We start from the raw sequence: 16394 nt of genomic DNA on the forward strand, positions 1-16394 counted from the left end.
GACACCGTATGCCATCGCACCCTAACAACCCGCCTCTTCAACACTGGGATCCAAGGAAAGGCCCTGGACTGGATCACCTTGTTCCTCTCCGACAGAACCCAGAGAGTCCGCCTCCCTCCCTTCCGCTTAGCGGCCACCAAGATCATCTGCGGCGTACCCCAAAGCTCCTCACTCAGCCCAACCCTCTTCAATATCTACATGAGCCCCCTCGCTGCCATCGCACGCAAACACAACATCAACATCATCTCCTACGCCAACGACACCCAGCTGATACTCTCCCTCACCAACGACCCAGCCACCGCCAAAACCAACCTCCAGGAAGGAATGAAAGACGTCGCAGAATGGATGAAGCTCAGTCGCCTGAAGCTGAACTCAGACAAGACGGAGGTCCTCATCCTCGGGCAATCCCCATCCGCCTGGAACGACTCCTGGTGGCCCACAGCGCTGGGCTCCGCGCCGACACCCTCGGACCACGCATGCAACCTGGGATTCATCCTGGACTCCTCCCTCACGATGACCAAGCAAGTCAACGCCGTCTCGTCCTCTTGCATCAACATCCTGCGCATGCTCCGAAAAATCTTCCGATGTATCCCCACCAAAACCAGAAAGACCGTCACCCAGGCCCTCGTCACCAGCCGACTGGACTACGGTAACGCCCTATACGCAGGAACTACAGCCAAACTCCAGAAACGACTTCAGCGCATACAGAACGCCTCCGCACGACTCATCCTCGACATCCTTCGCCACAGCCACATATCTGCCCACCTGAGAAACCTGCACTGGCTCCCCGTCAGCAAGAGGATCACATTCAGACTCCTCAACCACACACACAAAGCACTCCACGACATGGGCCCCGAATACCTCAACAGCCGCCTCTCGTTCTACACTCCCACCCGCCAGCTCCGCTCCGCCAGCCTCGCCTTCGCCACCGTCCCACGGATTCGCAGAAACACCGCAGGAGGAAGATCATTCTCCTACCTGGCAGCCAAAACATGGAACTCCCTCCCCGCACACCTACGACTGACCCAGGAACACCTCGCCTTCAGGAAACACCTCAAGACCTGGCTATTCGAGCAATAGCGGCACCCCCCCCCAGCGCCTTGAGACCCTCACGTGTGAGTAGCGTGCTCTATAAATGTATTGATTGATTGATCATTCTGATTCTGCTCTTTCCCTTGACTATCAGTTTGGGTATATAATTTACTTTCCTGCTGTTCTGCCAATTTCACTTGTGCCCACATAATTTTCTCTTTTAGCTTTCTATGCCTTTCCTTCATGTCATCCCCGCAATACTTTGCGTATTTCAAAATTTCGTCAATAGTCTTACTCTTCCAGCACAACATGTGCTGCTGAATCTCCGGTTTCAAACCATACACAAACCGATACACAAAATGTCCCAAATCCTCATCACCAATGTTCTCAAAACCACTATACTGCTTAAACACCCATAGCAACCTTTCATAATATGCATGTACAGACTCATTTGGCTCTTGAGCTGTTCTATCTATTTTCTCCCAATCTGTTTCTTTAGGAGGGATTTTCGCTTTCAGAAAAGTAATTACTTGGTGATATGTCTTTATCACCTCATCTGAGGGTGCTCCTGTTTTAGAATCTCTTGGATACTCCTCACTTGGCCAATCACCGTAATCTTGCACTCTGTCCATAAATCAGCAGGTACCACTATATCAAACAGACCATCCAGATCTTTCAACAGAACCTTCGAAACTTTCACAAACCTATCAACCTGTTTATACTATTCAACTGGTTTCTCTCTCAACCTAGGGAAGTCATTTGTAAATGACAAAATGTCCTGTCTGCTCCATGGCACATGAACATATCCACCACCAGGAACCTCTCTCATTGGACCCAATCTTTCTGTTTTTTCTGATTCTTTTAATAAGATGCAGATGATGCTTCCTTCGCTTGTGCTTCCCCCGTCTTCCTTGTCCACCAAGTTCTCCACTTGTCAATGTCTCCCCACTTCTGCAAAATGGTCATTAACTCTTTTAGCTGCAGTTTTCTACCAGACACATTCATATTCTCCAAATTCTTATCAGTAAACTCCACTCTGTGTGATTTCTGTAATAATTTTGATCTCTCTATATCTACTCCAGTCTCTGAAGCCATCTCTGTCAATTTCTCATGATACATCTTTGCATTTCTAGTTATACACCTACATATAAACAACAACTCTTCCTCACTGTGAAGGTTCAATCTTTCTATTCCCACATTGCCAGCTATCATCTCTTCCAGCTCCACTTTTAATTTGTAAATGTCTGAAATCTTTGGTACTGAGCTTCGTCTTTCTATTCCCTGTGCCCATCTTTCCAAATCTTCTGGAGTGACCGCTGTTGAACGTCTAGTTCCCATAGGAGTTATGTACCCCTTTTCTTTCAAATTTTTACAGGTGTGACTCTTTTCGGTGTTTCAATTACGGGCTCCCTTATTTGCAGGTCCATTAATGAAATTATTGATTCGCACTCACTAGTTTGATCATCTGTTATTACTACTTCTTTTCTGGGGTTATTCAAAGGAATGGTTACAGCTTGAGGTTTTGGGCAACTTATTTTATCTCCATATAATGGAATAACAGGACCTATAGTCACTGGTATTGTAAAAGCTTCTGCATTCAAGTTCAACTGATTTATGCTCTGTATTAATTCTTCTCTATTTTTATTCAAGGCTTCTCTTTCCTTATCATAAAGTACCCTATTGACTGATGCATCATGTATAATTTGAGGAACTAAAGGTGTTCCCATTACCAGTGCACTTGTCCTTCTTGGTACGGGGGAGGATTTTTAGTTAAAATATACTCTATTAATTCATCATCTGATTCACCATATCCTGTCACATTCATGTGTTTCGTTTTCTCCTTACACTTGCCTCCCGATGGTTCCTCAGCCATTAACACTGGATATAAACCCTCTGATACCATAGCTCTTCTCCATTGTTTCATCTGACCTTTGCGCGACTCGTGCAAATATCTGGGGGAAAATCCTCTATATTTCCCACTTCAACACTTTTCTGGTTCATATGCCTCAGTCTCCCATTCTTCCAAAGCCTCATACTAAGTTAATCTAGGTCTCGGTTCCTAATCATTCATTCTCATCCTCAAATTCTGTAGGATTCTCCCATTAAATGTACCATTTTCTGGAAAAGCTAGCACCCTATCACCTTTCGTATATTCTATCCAATTTTCCAACCATACACAAGTATGATATCCTCTTTAAATCATCATAAAAGAAGCTGGTGTTTTTGGTGGTGGAATAGGAATTCCCTCTCTAGTCAATACAAGCTTATCTTTCTTAAAGAAATTCCTAATTCTCTTCATTAGCGACATTTTTCTCTTTTCTCCATATTTTCTGGATGAACAATATATCAAATTGTATTCCGCAAACCCTTGAAATCTTCTATCTGCGCATCTCATACTGGCAGTCAAATCAGAATCATGCATACAATTTCTCTTTCGACCAATCCTAGCGCGGCTTCTAACTAATTGTCCAATCAAACTCAGGCTCACGCTCGTGGTCTGACCAATGCCAGCGCGGCCTTTTGTGACGTCAGTATTACTCCTCACTACTGACCCCTCCTTCACAATCTGCTTCTGTCGCACACCCGCTGTTTCAACCAACCCCAGCGTGGTTCTCTGTGACGTCAGTGCAACTCCGGCGACTGACCATCTCTTCACAAGGTAATACAAAAACGTATTTCTTAATACTTTTCATTAAATTCTTCGTTAATAACAACTTAAAAACATTCGCTACTCTGCCTGTTCCACTAAAACAACTCGACTTTACGACTTATTCTGGAGTCTCAGAATTGCTCCTCTTTTACTGCGAGTAAAACCTCTATTTCCCTTCATTCAAGCTCGGAAGAACCTGCTACTCCTTCAGTGTTACCCTTACCAGGAAATTAAGATCAATGTTTCACCAGCAAACTCTCTGCTATCATTCACACTCAACTTTTATACAAAATAGTCCCTAATTTAACTTTGCCAGCTCTTCATAGCTTCTCAGTGCTATTCCAACAGACGAGTAACCTCACTGCAGTATGGCTTCTGTCACCACCCGCTATTCATTCCCCGGGAATTTCTGGACAACATAAAACAAGACGCTAACTCTTTTTGTTAAACATAAATCAATAATCAATATTTATCACCAAACTACTCAATAATAACCATCCTCTGCTAACAGAAAACTGATCCAGTGGCGTACCAACATCAGATACTCTACTACCATATACTCACCTGGGCCCAAAAACACACAAATTGAGTAAACTGCTGGAGTTAAAGTTTTAAATGTTCGTGATCACAATATCATGTTTAGTTACTCATTATCCTTAACTAACCTTTCACTGATCAAAAAGTTCTTTCCTCTGGTCGATGGACCATTAGTTGAACGAATTGATTGTGATTATGACATAAATCTAACTTACCTAAATTCTAATGAAATAACCACAGACTCCTTTAAGATTTTAAAGCTTTATCTACATTTTAGAGCATGTGAACCACTTTCAAAAATACAGTACAGTCACCTTCACTCATTAGGAGAGAAAATTCAATCTATTAATCATCAATCACATACTTCGAACACTTGCAATGACTTATGCTCAGAAAAGAAGAGGACAGTGAGAAAAGATCATCTACAAATACATGAAATAATAATTACCAAGAATGGTGTGAAGACCAACCTCCTGGCCAAAGGGCTGGTAAGGGTCCCCCAAGATAGTTCAGGCGACAAAGACTTCAGGACGGGATTCAGGACCGGATATTTGACCTCTCTAACTCCGACGATTGTGCCGCACCCCTCCCTGCTACTCTCTTCCTCCTCGAGATTTTTACGCGATCTTCTTATCTAACCCCAATTAAATTAGGATAGAACGTTCTGCATTCGGCTTCCTCATCAGCATCTCACAGTGTCTCTCTCAGCATCAGCATCACCCACTACATCGACAGCATCTCCCCTCTGCAGCATTCAGCAAATCACGTTTGTAGGAGAGTAGGATCTGGGGGGACCGCATCTTGCCTCAGAGTGCAGAACGACCTACCAGAATCCAGGGCAGCAGACCAGACTCCTCGGGATCCCTCTGCCTTCCTGCTGTGGTTCTCCCCTGCCGCCTCTCGTGCCACCGAGGCCGCAGTTGGGGGGGGACTACTACTCCCAGCATACCATCGAGAACCGCCCACTTCCGGCGGACACCGCGCCCGGAGGCGCTATTTGAGCAGAGGCTTTGCCGGGGGAGCGGGGGGACCGCATCTTGCCTCAGAGTGCAGAACGACCTACCAGAATCCAGGGCAGCAGACCAGACTCCTCGGGATCCCTCTGCCTTCCTGCTGTGGTTCTCCCCTGCCGCCTCTCGTGCCACCGAGGCCGCAGTTGGGGGGGGACTACTACTCCCAGCATACCATCGAGAACCGCCCACTTCCGGCGGACACCGCGCCCGGAGGCGCTATTTGAGCAGAGGCTTTGCCGGGGGAGCGGGGGGACCGCATCTTGCCTCAGAGTGCAGAACGACCTACCAGAATCCAGGGCAGCAGACCAGACTCCTCGGGATCCCTCTGCCTTCCTGCTGTGGTTCTCCCCTGCCGCCTCTCGTGCCACCGAGGCCGCAGTTGGGGGGGGACTACTACTCCCAGCATACCATCGAGAACCGCCCACTTCCGGCGGACACCGCGCCCGGAGGCGCTATTTGAGCAGAGGCTTTGCCGGGGGAGCGGGGGGACCGCATCTTGCCTCAGAGTGCAGAACGACCTACCAGAATCCAGGGCAGCAGACCAGACTCCTCGGGATCCCTCTGCCTTCCTGCTGTGGTTCTCCCCTGCCGCCTCTCGTGCCACCGAGGCCGCAGTTGGGGGGGGACTACTACTCCCAGCATACCATCGAGAACCGCCCACTTCCGGCGGACACCGCGCCCGGAGGCGCTATTTGAGCAGAGGCTTTGCCGGGGGAGCGGGGGGACCGCATCTTGCCTCAGAGTGCAGAACGACCTACCAGAATCCAGGGCAGCAGACCAGACTCCTCGGGATCCCTCTGCCTTCCTGCTGTGGTTCTCCCCTGCCGCCTCTCGTGCCACCGAGGCCGCAGTTGGGGGGGGACTACTACTCCCAGCATACCATCGAGAACCGCCCACTTCCGGCGGACACCGCGCCCGGAGGCGCTATTTGAGCAGAGGCTCTACCAGCATCGCGGGACGCGCGCGGGCGGCGCCGGGCTGAGCCCGGGCAGAGGGCGGGCCGTCTGTGGCCGTCCGGGGCCGAAGGAGGCTGGGCTGGGCCCCCTCCCTAACGTCAAAGGTCCCGTGACGAATGTGCTATTGTCCAGCGTCCTGCCCATCCTACTACAAGGTACTGTGCTGTCATTGAGGGTTTATTGCTGTGCTGCTAAGCAGGGGACATAGTACAATCTACGTATCACAATATTCTTGGGTGATTGTTCAGGCGAGGGTTACAATGGGCAAAAGGAAAATATCTGATGTGAATGGGGGTGCGGCCAGCTCAACTGGCAATGTGACCAAAAGGAATAAGGCCAGAAAGCTTAATAAAAAATCTACGCCTGCCACTACACTAGATCGAATTGACTCGCTAGTAGACGATTGCACCACCATTCTAGATTCTGACATCCCTCTCACTACTTCATCGTCGTTGCTTTCATCTAATCATCGCCCAAGTCCTGTCATCATCCCGCAAATGTTTAGTAAAAAACTTCCAACACGGGACACTTTGCAGAGTGACAGCGACAACTCCGAACAAACTACTGAAGACGCTAGCTCTTGTGCCCCGCTTCTTAACTCTGTACCCCTGGACCCTATTGTCATTGTTTGCTCAAATCGTTTCGAGCCTTTAGCTGATATTGACAATGATTATGTTGAGCCTATTACCAGTACTGCTAGCTCTGATGTACCTGCGACATTTAACTTGTGTTCTGTTCGGGGCTCTGAATCTGGGATACAGATAGAAGGGGTTAGGTCGCGCCAAGAACCACCAGGGGGTACTACAACAGCTACAGGTTCAATTTCTGAAATCATTATGTCCCTGAAGCTTGAGATCAGCGATTTAAAAGCATTAGTCACGGAATTATTGCTTATAGTCAAGAAACTCCCTAGCCCATTATCACAACCACCACCGACTTCACCTACTATTGCGCACAACCTAAAGACAACAACATTTTCCCTTCAAATACCTGACCCCAGCCTATCTACATTGCCCCAGACGACATCTTTATCGATACAGGATAGATTAAACCATCCATCACCCAACAGAGCTCGGCCCAACTACTCTAAAACTAACACGAAATCTCAGCCAATTGTAAATTCCTATGCTGCCACTAGCCAGTCTTTCTCTGCCCAAAGACAACCATCTTACGCCCCGTCTCTTCCACCCCTTGCAGTACAAAGGCCGAAGGCCAGCTCACAACCTACTGTCTATATGGTGGGTGTCCCCATGACTGTTGGTCATGAGAACGAAGAATCATTAAAAAATAAGATCACACACTGGATTCGCCATGTCAGAGGCTGCCGATCCCTCATAAGAGATGATCTGCTGGGGGTCCGCAGACTCAGACATGACAACAACCATACGGATGCAATAGAGTTGACTCTAGCTAATCATCAACTAGCTGAAGGCCTCATAGCACTAGAATATAGATCTTCCTCCCCTGATTCATCTGCTATTCAATTTAGACGCTTCCTCACAGTAAGCCAAGATCACACGAGGAGGTGGGGTGGACTGTTAAACCATGGTCCTGAGGGTGTATCTAATTTGGAATCAAACGACTGACTTACCCCGGCAATAAATACTCTATCAACTTCTGGTGAAGTATCTCAAGCAATCTTGGCTGCCAATTGCAGGATGTCTACCCAAATAGGTCTTCCCCCTATTGTTAGTGGGGCCCAGAGGAAAGGTGGGACACAACTCCTAATTCCAACCTCATCTACTCCGGACCCTGACTCTTCTCCACCCTTAGCTCCACCACTGAACTATAAAATCATCTCATGGAATATTGCCGGCCTGAAAGCTAAACTCACTTTGCCGGATTGGAACATTTTTATTTCCACCTTTGACATCTGCATATTCCAAGAGACTTGGAGCTTATCACCTCTATATAAACCTGGCTATACTTGTTATTGTGTTCCTGCCCGATCCATCGGCCGTGGCCGCCCTTCTGGAGGCCTCATTATATGGATAAATATCGCTCTTCCCTGTAGTGTCCGCGAAGTACAAAGCTCATCACCGGACTTGATGCATATAACTCTGAGTGGTCTGAAAGGGGGGCTCTGCATTGAGCTTTTCAACATATATGTTAGAGGCACCCAAGGAGGATCTAAATCACCAATTGTTACTACACTGGAAGAACAGCTTTCCTCTTGTCCATCTAGCTCACTCATTCTGGTTGCAGGGGACTTGAATTGCACCTACGAGCCCCTTGCCTCTGAAGACATCTTAGAGGTTGATGAGGAAGATGCCAGATGGGGGATACCCACTTTATCTATCCCCCCAGTGAAGAGATGGACACCGGTGATAATCCAGTTAAATGCCTTGGTTTTGGAATTTGGCTTGAGAGCTGCCAATGGTCGACTTCCCTCCGACCTCCATGCAGCCCACACCTTTAATAGAGTTTCCAGTCCATCTCGAATCGATTATATTCTAATCGATCGCAGGCTGTGGTGCCATGCGGTGGACTTGGTCATAGCTTCAACCATTGACAGCGACCACAATCCACTTTGCTTAACGCTAAAGAATCTGTGGCCACCAGACCAAGCAATTTCCGATCCCTGTCCCCTATTGTCCACCAAAGATATTACTCCATCAAATTGCAAAAGGTACCTGAAATGGCCTAAAATCGCCTTAGATGAACAAAAAATTCATTCCATAAAAGACATATTGTCATCTAAAACCGCTGAACTCAGGGAAGCTTATGAGGAATCCGACCAGTGTTCAAGGGCCACATCTATTCATGTTGCCACCACCGAGCTGATTGGAGCACTTTTTATATCTTCTTCTACGATTAGAACCATTAAATATAAATCACCTGGCTCTTGGTTTAACTCTGAGTGCAGGTCAAGTAAGAATGAGCTCATATCCGCTATTAAAATTAAGGATTGCTCCCTTATTAAACATGCTAGGTCTGCCTACAGGAAGGCTGTCATCAAAGCAAAGTCTGCTTGGGAGGAATCTCACTGGCAGGCTTTAAAAACTGCTAGCCTAGCCAGGGATGGAGTCACCTTTTGGAACCTGTGCAGATACTCAAAAGGCTCTGACCCTGATGTAATTTCCAACCACATCACAAACCATGAATGGTTTGCTCACTTTTCGAGCCTTTATTCGGGCACAGATAATGAAACCTTGAGCACATTCTCTCAAATTGCCCCAGCAGACCCCATTCTGACCAACTATGACCTGTTCACAGAGGCAGAAGTTGTGACCGCCATCAATAGATTAGTCCCAGCTAAAGCTCCAGGTCCTGATGGCCTGCCTGGTGATTTGTTCCGCTCCGATCCTAAATCGTGGGCTGTTTATTTTACCATCTTACTTAATGCCATCCTTAGGGGTTCACCCATCCCCGAATCATGGAAAGGAGCGGAAGTAGTTCCAATATATAAGAAGGGCTCCAGGGAGGATCCTGCCAACTACCGACCAATTAGTCTTATCGACGTTGGCCAGAAAGTCGTTGGCAGGGTTCTGCTGGAACGTATATTATCATGGGCTACTGAGCATAGTGTTCTTTCACACTTTCAGGCTGGGTTCAGACCAAGGACGAGCACGATCGACCAGGTCTTCAGGCTGCTCCTGCTACACTGGAAGGTTGTTTCGATTGGTAGGGGCAGCCTCCATTTGGCCTTTATAGATCTGCGATCTGCTTTTGACCTGGTCCCTCGCGCCCGTCTTTGGTCTGTCCTCCAGGAAATGGGTTTGCCGTCCCCTCTTCTCGACCTTTTGGTCCGTCTACACGAGGGTAACTTTGCAAGGGTTCGGTGGGGAACTCAGGCACAGAAAACTGATAAGATCCCAGTTAAAAGAGGCGTCCGCCAGGGCTGTGTATTGGCGCCCACCCTCTTCTCCCTGTTTGTGAATGGAGTGGTGAAATTCTTACAAGACGTTCCAGCTGACGCCCCCGCCCTGGCGGGTGAAAAAGTTCCCACCCTTCTTTTTGCGGACGACACCCTCTTGATATCGAAGACACCAGGGGGCCTACAGAAGCTCTTGGATAGGTTTCATTTGTTCTGTTCATTGAGAGGTTTAGCCATTAACACATCAAAAACCAAGCTCCTCTCCTTCAAGTCACATAAATCACCCAGCGTATCCATTATGTCTGACGGAACGCCCCTAGAATATGTCAAATTATTTGACTATCTAGGAATTAGAGTTTCCGACACCTTGAGCTGGAGACCCCATATTACCAAGATGCTACTAAATTTTAAACGAGCCACGGGAGTGATTGCCAAAGAACATCGATCCTCTAGGAGTAAGCCAATCGCTCCCGCATTGGAGATCTATCAGGCCAAAGCAGTTGGTACAGCCCTATACGGTGCCGAACTATGGGGTTTTGACAACCTTGAAGATATCACCTTGTCCGAGAACAAATTTATGAGAGATCTACTCTCAATGCCTAGGGGAACCCCTCTGAAACCGCTCTTTAGCGATCTGGGTAGGCGTTCCATCAAAGATATTGCTAGGTTGCGTCCTTTATTATTCTGGGCTCGCCTCTGGCGCACTCCGGAGCTAAAAAAATATTCTGAGGGCCTGAGAGAAATTATGAACACTCCAGGCTCCCATAAAATAAGCTGGCTTCGCAACATCAAAAAATCCCTAAAGCAACTAGATCTAAATGATGCCTGGGAACATGGTGCCCCCGTGAGTAAGGTGGATCTAAAAAGAGCATATTGGGCCAGGATTGGTAATGAGGACCTTAGTAACCCTAATGCTGGCAGGCTGACTGAAGCTTTCTACATTCACAAGCAGTCCATCTGCTTTGAACCTTATCTCGAGTTTGTACAAAAGCCAAGGGATAGATCTTTGTATCTCCAGTTCAGACTAGAGATTCTTCCAACCCGAGAGTTCACTAGCAAATGGAAGCCTCCCCACCAGACACCCGACACTTGTCCGATTTGTGTGGAGAAGGTCGAAAGCATTGCCCATATTATGTTTGAATGCCCAGTGTACAGTAACCCAAGAAGGAAATGGCTAGGCCCTGCCTGCCGTCTCCTGGGCACTACAAACTACCGTGTTGCCCTGCGCATTCTACAGTCTGATACAAGACTGATGTTAGTTTGTGCAGTGGCCAAATTTTTGGGCTGGGCTTGGATCATCAGAAGTAAATTGACTAGCCCCAGTAGATGATTCCTGTTTATAGCACTTTTTTCCCCTTTTTTAACCTTTTTAACGATTTTAACATTTTTTATGAATTTATATAACCAGTCATGAAGCTATCAAGGTGGAGAGTACTTTCATAAATATTGTGACTTTTTGTAAATATTGCTCCCTTGATGAATTGTCTGTTTGTTTTTATATGTTTGTATGTACATGCTTTTATGATAATTCTTTATCGAAATAAAGCTTTTTGACTTGACTTGACTTGAGTAGGATCTGCACTTATGTTGCCCCCACTTTTTTTCTGATATATACACTGGTTTCTGGCCTAGTCTGGCTGGGTCCATGCTAATCAGGGCCCCAGTCTATCTGTTCTCTCTAAACGACTTGGTGTGCATATTAGATGCACTAGTGATTGGATACTGTGGTACCTTATGAGCCCCTAGTATATGGTACCTTAGGTACCTAGGGCATTGGTACTTCACAGGCCTACCAGGGGCTGCAGCATGTATTATGCCACCCCTGGGAAGCATTCTCAATCTGACACCACAGGCCTGCTACTGCAGCCTGTGTGAGGTAGTGTTAGCACTCCTCACTGAGGTATAGGTTTCTATATCTCACCACACACCCACATATAAACCTATCAGCCACCCCTATGGCAGGCCCTATCAATCCTGAGGGCAGGGTGCTTGGTTTACTATGTGAGGGGGTGCCTCTGCATGATCAGGACCCCCCTGCAGCTACCAGAGTCTATTCTCTATAGCTGTTTGTGGATCCGGTTAAACCATATACTCTTAAGTGCATTATAACCTCCCGGTAAATGCTAACTTTGGGATGACTGCATCAAAACATGTCATGTTTGGTGTCAAACAACTTGGAATCATACCCCCACACCAGTAACTGGTGTAGGAGTATAATCCCACCCTTCTAGAGGGGATGACATGTACCCACTGTACTAAACGACTGAAATCTGAAAGAGCCCTGGCATCACAAAATAGATGCCACCGGCACAGACACTGGGCTGCCCTCCTGCTACTGACTGAAACTCACTTACAGACCTGCTAGTGGTTGCCTGGTGCTCGGGCAGACTCCCGTGGTAACCTCGCCGTGAGGGGAACGGCTCTTTGGTCCTCTACAGCGCCGTGAGGTGAACGGCATCTCGAGAACTACATTCCCCAGAAGCCCCGGGATCGCGCACAGTTCCAGCGTCAGAGAGACGGCGCCTGGAGCCCTCAAAACCAGCGAGGGGTCAACGCAGCGCGGGACGCGCTTACAGACCTGCTAGTGGTTGCCTGGTGCTCGGGCAGACTCCCGTGGTAACCTCGCCGTGAGGGGAACGGCTCTTTGGTCCTCTACAGCGCCGTGAGGTGAACGGCATCTCGAGAACTACATTCCCCAGAAGCCCCGGGATCGCGCACAGTTTCAGCGTCAGAGAGACGGCGCCTGGAGCCCTCAAAACCAGCGAGGGGTCAACGCAGCGCGGGACGCGCTTACAGACCTGCTAGTGGTTGCCTGGTGCTCGGGCAGACTCCCATGGTAACCTCGCCGTGAGGGGAACGGCTCTTTGGTCCTCTACAGCGCCATGAGGTGAACGGCATCTCGAGAACTACATTCCCCAGAAGCCCCGGGATCGCGCACAGTTCCAGCGTCAGAGAGACGGCGCCTGGAGCCCTCAAAACCAGCGAGGGGTCAACGCAGCGCGGGACGCACTTACAGACCTGCTAGTGGTTGCCTGGTGCTCGGGCAGACTCCCGTGGTAACCTCGCCGTGAGGGGAACGACTCTTTGGTCCTCTACAGCGCCGTGAGGTGAACGGCATCTCGAGAACTACATTCCCCAGAAGCCCCGGGATCGCGCACAGTTCCAGCGCCAGAGAGACGGCGCCTGGAGCCCTCAAAACCAGCGAGGGGTCAACGCAGCACGGGACGCGCTTACAGACCTGCTAGTGGTTACCTGGTGCTCGGGCAGACTCCCGTGGTAACCTCGCCGTGAGGGGAACGGCTCTTTGGTCCTCTACAGCGCCGTGAGGTGAACGGCATCTCGAGAACTACATTCCCCAGAAGTCCCGGGATAGCGCACAGTTCCAGCGTCAGAGTGACGGCGCCTGGAGCCCTCAAAACCAGCGAGGGGTCAACGCAGCGCGGGACGCGCTTACAGACCTGCTAGTGGTTGCCTGGTGCTCGGGCAGACTCCCGTGGTAACCTCGCCATGAGGGGAACGGCTCTTTGGTCCTCTACAGCGCCGTGAGGTGAACGGCATCTCGAGAACTACATTCCCCAGAAGCCCCGGGATCGCGCACAGTTCCAGCGTCAGAGAGACGGCGCCTGGAGCCCTCAAAACCAGCGAGGGGTCAACGCAGCGCGGGATGCACGCGGGCGTGCCAGGGCGCTGGCCCGTCTGCGACCGTCGGAGTCCGGAGGAGGCTGGGCTGGGCCACGTCCCCATCATCCGTAAAATGGGTAAGAGGAAGCTGGCCGGAAATCAGGTACAGGGGGGTACCAACGCCAAAGTTGCTCGCAAATCCTCCTCTATCATTTCCTATTTGACTTCAGCTGTGGGAGTTTTGAATAATGAAATTGAGGTTGCTGAAAGGGAATTGGGTCTAACTTCTAAGGAGGGCGAAGACTTTGTACTTACCCCAGTACCTTCTATACCCCTGGATCCTGAGGTGATTGTGACCAATGGCCCAAAAACTGCTTCTGTACTCCCGGTGATTGATGGCTCTGCTTTGGGGGAAGGGGATATATTAGGGCAAGCCCCTGTCACTGAGGGGGCAAAAATGTCCAAATGTCAGGATGTTAAGACACAGGGGTCCCGGGCTTTAGCCAAAAAAGACAGTAAAAAACAAAGGGGTTCTAAAGCAAGTCTTGTAAAGCCCGTTTCTGTGTTGGACGATAACACACAACTGGTGTTACGGACTCTGGTGGAAGAGATTTTTTCGTCTCGTTTTGAGGCCATATTGACTAACGTTGCTAAGGATGTTATCGACACTATGAACACGTGTGTTGCGGATTTGAGGAGAAAATGTGACCGCTTGGACTCTATGATTGACTCATTTAGATCTGATGCAAGAGGTATTTTACAGGATAATGTGCGGTTAAACTCATCTCTGTGCCCCTGTCCTAAGGCTGACCTCGTTGATGTAGTTCCACAAAGGAATTGTTCTTTGGGATATCAGCCAACATCTTTGGTTAAGCCAAATTCCGAGGCTGCAGTTAGTCAATTAGAATCTAATGTCCGAGATGTTGGTGAAGGTCTTCTATTAACTGGTGACAAGAATTGTATTAACCGTGTTGTGGGTAGCAGGAACGACACATGTAATAAGATTGTAGAGCAGCAGGGGAAAATACCGTCTCCTAATACATGCATAATCAATCTACCGCCAGAGGCTACTCCCTTGGTTGCAGTTCTAGTTGGGGTCCCACCTTTATCAGCTGATGATATTGAACCTACAGCGCTTTATTGCGCAAGACTAAGTATTGGTGCGAGCGTCACTCTTCTGGTTCCGCTGGGATTTCTGATAATATTATCATGGCTAGACGAGTTGGATGGGTGGGTAATGGCCGCAAATGTGTCTCTGGTGACTGTATTATAGTCAATTTTAATAACCACAAAATAGCCGGTAGAATGTTTTGGAATGCAACTGACCCCTTTGGTGGGGATATTAGAGCTGTTCCCTTGGGGTTCTTCTATCCCCCCCCTAGGAGATCGCATGATTTTATTAGCATTCCTCAATTGGGCCGGTCTGTTCCCCATGATTGCGCTAGTAGACCATTTAATGGTAGGGATGGTAAAGCAGAAATATTACCAATAAATAAGCCATCTTTATTGCCCACACCCAGGGATAAAGGGCCGTTGGCCTCTAACAGATTCTTCCCCCTTACCCTGATGGATCAGAATGATTGACCACTGGGGTCAGGGGTGCCCAGAGTAGACTCGACCCCTATGGCCCAAGAACCAGTTGATAGCAGAGTAGATTCCAGCTTAAACTGCAAAATTATTACCTGGAACATCGCTGGCCTTAATTCAAAGAGAGATGATCCGTTATGGCTGAATGCTATAAAACAATATAATATAATCGCCCTCCAAGAAACATGGGATAAGGGGGATGGCTTTTGGATGGATGGGTATAGATCTTTTTCCCTACCGGCATGCCCATCGACGGCTGGTAGAGCCAAGGGCGGTTTGATGTTCCTTTATCCCATAATCTTAAAGGTTCGTTAACAAGAATAGAGGTCGATTCTGCAACTTATTGGTAGTAGAAGTAAGCCGTCCAAATAATTTTAAATTGTTACTTATCAATTTCTATAATTCAAGTGATATTGAAGTAAGCAATCAGCATTAGAATAAATTGAACTTTTTTTTAGTTGATTATAGGAGAAATCAATCCACATTTTATCATATATTACTCTTAGGTGATTTTAATATACATGTATGTGACCATCATTGCTATATCTCTGAGCAGTTGGTTCATATTAATTCAGAGACCCCTCATTTTGAGCACTCCTCTCGGGGTGCTGCCCTGGAGAGCCTCCTGGCTGAAACTGATCTTATTGAACCCTCTTTTGTAAATTTTGCTGATCGTTATCATACATTTAAGAATAGTGAGACAATTATTGATTATATTTTTCTGTCTCCTAATCTGCTAGATAAGGTAATCTATTATAATGCTATATTTTCGCCTTTTAGCGATCATAATCCTGTTCTACTGGAATTGGCTGGCAACTGTGGGTTTTTAGGAATTGGAGGGGGAACACTGGGTTCTAACAACTTGGTAACCCGTGATCAAGATAGGAGGCTCAAGCGGACTAAAGTGCTACCTACCACATTTTTTAAGGATTTATGTACGAATACCAGGGATCTCATAACATTATGTAATGATCCTACAAATCCTGAGACCGTTACACTGGGGGCTTTTGTGGGTATCTGCTCTCAGATTGCTGCAGATCTGATTACTAAGTCTAAAGGGAAAGTGCAATTGGAAGAAAAATGGTTCGATGAAAATTGCTCGCAAGCACATCGTGCCTTAATTCTCGCCTTGAAAACTTCTCCACAAGATAGGCCCTTGATAGTGAGACGAAGGAAACTTT

The 16394-nt window shown here is 47.9% G+C and overlaps 1 protein-coding gene across 2 annotated transcripts in view; it reads left to right on the plus strand.

Annotated features, from left to right (window-relative positions):
* Positions 1-16394, plus strand: part of LOC146856657 (lactoperoxidase-like) — a 1363087-nt gene that overhangs the window by 103933 nt on the left and 1242760 nt on the right. The gene's annotated exons all lie outside the window — the stretch shown is intronic.

This window comes from Triturus cristatus, chromosome 4_1, assembly GCF_964204655.1.
Source record: "Triturus cristatus chromosome 4_1, aTriCri1.1, whole genome shotgun sequence".
NCBI lineage: Eukaryota > Metazoa > Chordata > Amphibia > Caudata > Salamandridae > Triturus > Triturus cristatus.